Below are 4,835 nucleotides of genomic sequence, written 5' to 3' on the forward strand. Positions count from 1 at the left end.
TCCTGAATTTCAGCACATAGACTATCTTTATACTTTTTGAATATATTGAGATCCTCCCAAATTTTGGTCTTGAATTAGTTGTTTCCTTTGTCTGGAATGGTTTGCTTCCTGATGTTCCCTTAGTTGATTTTTATATGATTTTCAGGTCTTGACTCAAATATCTGTTTTCTAAATGTCCAACCTAAAATTACCCTCACCATCAAGTCACTCTCAATCACTTCACTCTGCTTTATTTCTTTTTGACATGCATTATACTCTATCATTATGTTATCTCATTTATATATTTATACACTTATTTATTTTGTGTACCTCCATATAAGAATGTAAACCATGTTAGAGAAGAGATCCTATTATTTATAAAGATATTTTATATATTTATTTGAGAGAGAAGGAGAGAGGGAGCACAAGCTGGGGGGAGGGGCAGAGGGAGAGGAAAAAGGAGGCTCTCCACTGAACAAGGAGCCTCAGGTAGGGCCTGATCCCAAGGGCCTGGGATCATGACTGGAGTCAAAGATAGACACTTAACCCACTGAACCACCCAGGTGCCACAAAAAGAGATCTTGTTTTATTCACAGCTGCATCTCCCACACTAAGAAAACAGTTGGGACTTATTAAATAAAGCAGAAAGGAATGTAAAAATTCTGGAGAAAGGGGAGAGAGAATATCCATTTTTGCTCAATCAGATTATTCCATAATGCTAGAAACAAGGGTCTTAGCAACTCTAAGTAACTTATTTCTCTTCTTACCTCTTGATATGAATAGATTTCTCCATGCCAGCTGAATTTCAGAAAATTTCTGGAGAAAATCTATATGATTGGTTTCACTTGGATCACATACCCCAATGACTGGATGAATTATTAAAAATGACAAATTTAATATGCTGTGCTGCAGATTGCTGGTGCCAGCTAATACCAGTTTTTTCTCCCTCTGAGCACCCCACCAAACTAGATTTCACAAGGCCCTGGCTTTGAGGTTGCTCTTGCATATGGAATATGTGTGAAATGATGTGGATCAGCTCAGGTGGATGAGAGGGGAATGCCCATCTTGTTCCCTTTCCCCTGCTGAGAGCCAGATAGAAGACAAAACTCTTAGAGGACTCTGAGGTCATAGGATGTAATGGTGTCAGCTAGTTGAAGGAAACTGGACACTATAATGATTACATGAAAATGACCCATTGACCTAATCAACTGTATCTTCAGTTAAAAAATATACCTCTGTTGTGATTATCTACTGAAACTCTAGTACTGTTTGTTATGTCTGTTACTGTTTTTGCCCATCTGAACACTATGTATACCTCCATTGTCTAATTTTCTGATGAAAGTCTAAGGCTCTTTGCCCTTCCCCAATATGAGGATGCTGTCAGAAGATGCTAGCTTTGAATCAGAGAGAGGAACCTCATGAAAATATGATCAGTGCTGGCACCTTGATTTCATACTTCCAGGCTCCAGAACTAATAGCCACATTTCAGTTTCTGTGCCTTTCGACAGTTTTAATTCATCATGAATCATCTGTCATCAGAAGAAATTCAGCTTAGGGCTTACCAGTTTACTGATGGTTCTCCGGGAAATACAAGGAAAATCCTGGTTTTAACCATTGAGTCTCAGGATGTTAAGAGTCAAGACTAAGACTATGCTGGATGAATAAGGGATGCAAATAAACCATATACAGTAAGACATGGACCAAATAAGTAGAGCCATGGGAGAGGCAGAGAAAATTTTAGCAGAACTCAACAAGTGCTGAGGCCTTGCTATCTGCCCGTGTAATAGGATAAAAAAGTTCCAGGCTGGTAAGGCTCATAGGCAACAAAGAAAGATGGCAGAGACAACTCTTCCAACCAAGTAATATCTAAGCAGCCAGGCCATGTGACAAATGGTCAGGCTTAGCAGGCAACCACAAGTGCCATCAATGGCAGATACATTAGACATATAGCCAGGGGCATCTGGGTGACTCAGTCAGCTAAGCATCTGCCTTGGGCTCAGGTCCTGATGGCAGCATCCTGGGATCTAGCCCCATATCAGGCTCCCTGCTCAGGAAGGTGTCTTCTTCTCTCTCTCCCTTTGCCCCTCTCCCCTGCTCATGCTCTCTCTCTCTCTCATATAAATAAATAAAATATTTTTTCAAAAACATAGCCAGTGATGCTAGAGAAGATGAAATGGAAGAGAACTGACTCAAATGAGCACTATCCTAGGAAATCTAAAAAAAAAAAAAAGGGCCATGGACGTGAGCAAAGAAATTGAGGCCAAAAACGAATAAATAGACCAGATCTCATAAAAGACTGATACCAACAAGGATCATATTAACATTACCAATATCAGAGCAAAGAACCTTATTGACAGCTAAAATGACTGCTACATTTCCTTATCATTTATTCACTTCTTACCTAACCCTTCAAGTCATTACCTTTTCAGAGTTTGAAATTTTGGTTCCATAGTCTTCTAATCAGAGGATAATATGGAAGAAGGGCATAGAGTAATAGCCTCTGTATATTTCTATGTATTTTTGTTTGTTTTTTATTTTATTTTATTAAAATTTGATTAATATTTAGTGTATCACTAGTTTCAGAGGTACAATTCAGTGATTCATCTGTTGCCTGTAACACCCAGTGCTCATTCCATCAAGTGTCTTTCTTAATATCCATCACCCAATTACCCACCTCCCCTACAGCAATCTCCAATTTGTTTCCTAGAGTTAAGAGTCTCTTATGGTTTTTCACCTTCTCTGATTTCCTCTTATTTTATTTTTTCCTTCCTTCACCTATTATCTTCTTTTTTGTTTCTTAAAGTCCACATATCAGTGAAATCATATGAAAATTGTCTTCCTCTGATTGACTTATTTCACTTAGCACAATACCCTTTAGTACCCTCCATATCATTGCAAGTGGTAAAATTTCATTTTTTTTAAGATTTTATTTATTCATTTGTCAAAGAGAGAGAAAGAGAGCACAAGCAGGGCAAGCAGAGGCAGAGAGAGAAACAGGCTTCCTGCCAAGTAAGGAGCCCAATGCAGGACTCTATTCTAGGACCCTGGGCTTATGACCCAAGCTGAAGGCAGCCACTTAAGCGAATGAGCCACTCAGGCATTCCAAGATTTCATTTTTTTTTGATGGTTGAGTAATATTCCATTGTGTATAAATACCACATCATTTTTATCCATTCATCTGTTGATGGACATCTGGGCTCTTTCCATAGTTTAGCTATTGTAGACATTGCTGCTATGAGAATTGGGGTGCAGGTGCCCTGCCTCTGTATGTTCTTATGTGATCTCTCTCCCTGGAGAGTATAAACTGCTGCTCTGTCTTCTAATATTCTCTTTCTCAGTTCATACTCTTAGGCAGGTTTTCATAAATCATATATAGTGTTGTTTTTCATTCTCTTTATTAATTTTATCAGGTTCTTTTGCTTTCAAGATTTGGAAGCATTACCAGCGTCAGTCATGAAAAAGGAAACTGGGGTGGGGAAGGAGTGGCACAAGAAGAGACAAGAAATAAGAGGGTGGACCTCAGTAAAACCCATAGATTACAAAACAAAAGTTGCAGAGCCACAGTAAATACTTAATTGGGTTTAGTTTTTAATTTAAGTTACTATTATTGCCTATTTGTGCTAATGCTTTGTTTTGGTGATTTTATGCAGAATATTTGTATCATATATGATGACGTTGCAACCTCTGCTATGCAAAACAGAATAAGCTTTCTTAAAGTGAGCTAATTGCTCAACTCTTGATGACTCATATATGTACATCGATTTTCTGATCTCTAGATTTTCTGATCTCATTTTATATTGTGCCATACAAGAATCCTTTGTATAAATGAGTGGCTTTTTATTTTCATATTAGGGTATCATGGTCCCATTATAGGCCTGTTAACTTCATAAATTTATCATTGGTCTTTGAAGAAAAAAATATGTAAATATATATATAACAAGAGAATTTTTCTTTAAAGCAGGGCTTAAATTTTTTGGAAAAGTTTGACAAAATATATCATGTCAATTCAGTTTTACCTTAATGCCCAGAATTATGTTTAGATAGGAAAGAACAAATTCATTTTTATCTCAGATGGAAAAATAGATTGCTTTGAGTTTTATGTAGGTTTAAACTTTAAAAAAAAAAGAATTTACTAAAAGTAATTTGGAAAGTTAACCAAAAAATCTAAGGCTTTTTATATGTGTATGGTGCACTGATTTGAGTTCCTAATTAATTTAAAAATAAACAAATAATCAAAATTTATTATTTTTATTGAAAAATAAATAAAACACATCCATACAGCACCATCTTCTTTTATAATTTCATATTATTTATAGATTAACAACTTATGATACTTACAAACAAATCAATATGCATTCCACTTCTAGGCTTAGGAGGTTTTGTTCTGTTTTGATTTTTTGGTTTTCTTTTTATAATTTTCCATCTTTTTTTTTTAAGATTTTATTTATTTATTTGACAGACAGATATCACAAGCAATCAGAGAGTCAGACAGAGGGGGAGGCGGGGGAAGCAGGCTCCCCGCTGAGCAGAGAGCCTGATGCGGATGAGGAGCTAGATCCCAGGACCCTGGGAACATGACCTGAGCCAAAAGCAGAGGCTTAAACCACTGAGCCAACCTGGCATCCCAGTTTTCCATCTTTTTGATATTAAAACACTCAGTATTTTTTGTTTGTTTGTTTGTTTGTTTTTTGCTGTCAAACTGATATAGTCTTCCCAACTGACCTTACTTACTTTTGATAAAAGCCCCCTTCTTTTCAATAGTTATATTCCATCTTTTTACTAATTACTATTCAAAGTAGTCAATAGAAAATTATTAAAACTAGCACAAACTCTTAAGAATGATTGTATTTTACTTT

At 36.4% G+C, this 4,835-nt stretch overlaps 1 pseudogene; it reads left to right on the forward strand.

The window, feature by feature from the left end:
• Positions 1–1,499: 1,499 nt before the first annotated feature.
• Positions 1,500–2,340, forward strand: LOC131814043 (synaptosomal-associated protein 23-like; annotated as a pseudogene).
• Positions 2,341–4,835: the final 2,495 nt, after the last annotated feature.

Source organism: Mustela lutreola, chromosome 13 (genome assembly GCF_030435805.1).
Source record: "Mustela lutreola isolate mMusLut2 chromosome 13, mMusLut2.pri, whole genome shotgun sequence".
Taxonomy (NCBI): domain Eukaryota; kingdom Metazoa; phylum Chordata; class Mammalia; order Carnivora; family Mustelidae; genus Mustela; species Mustela lutreola.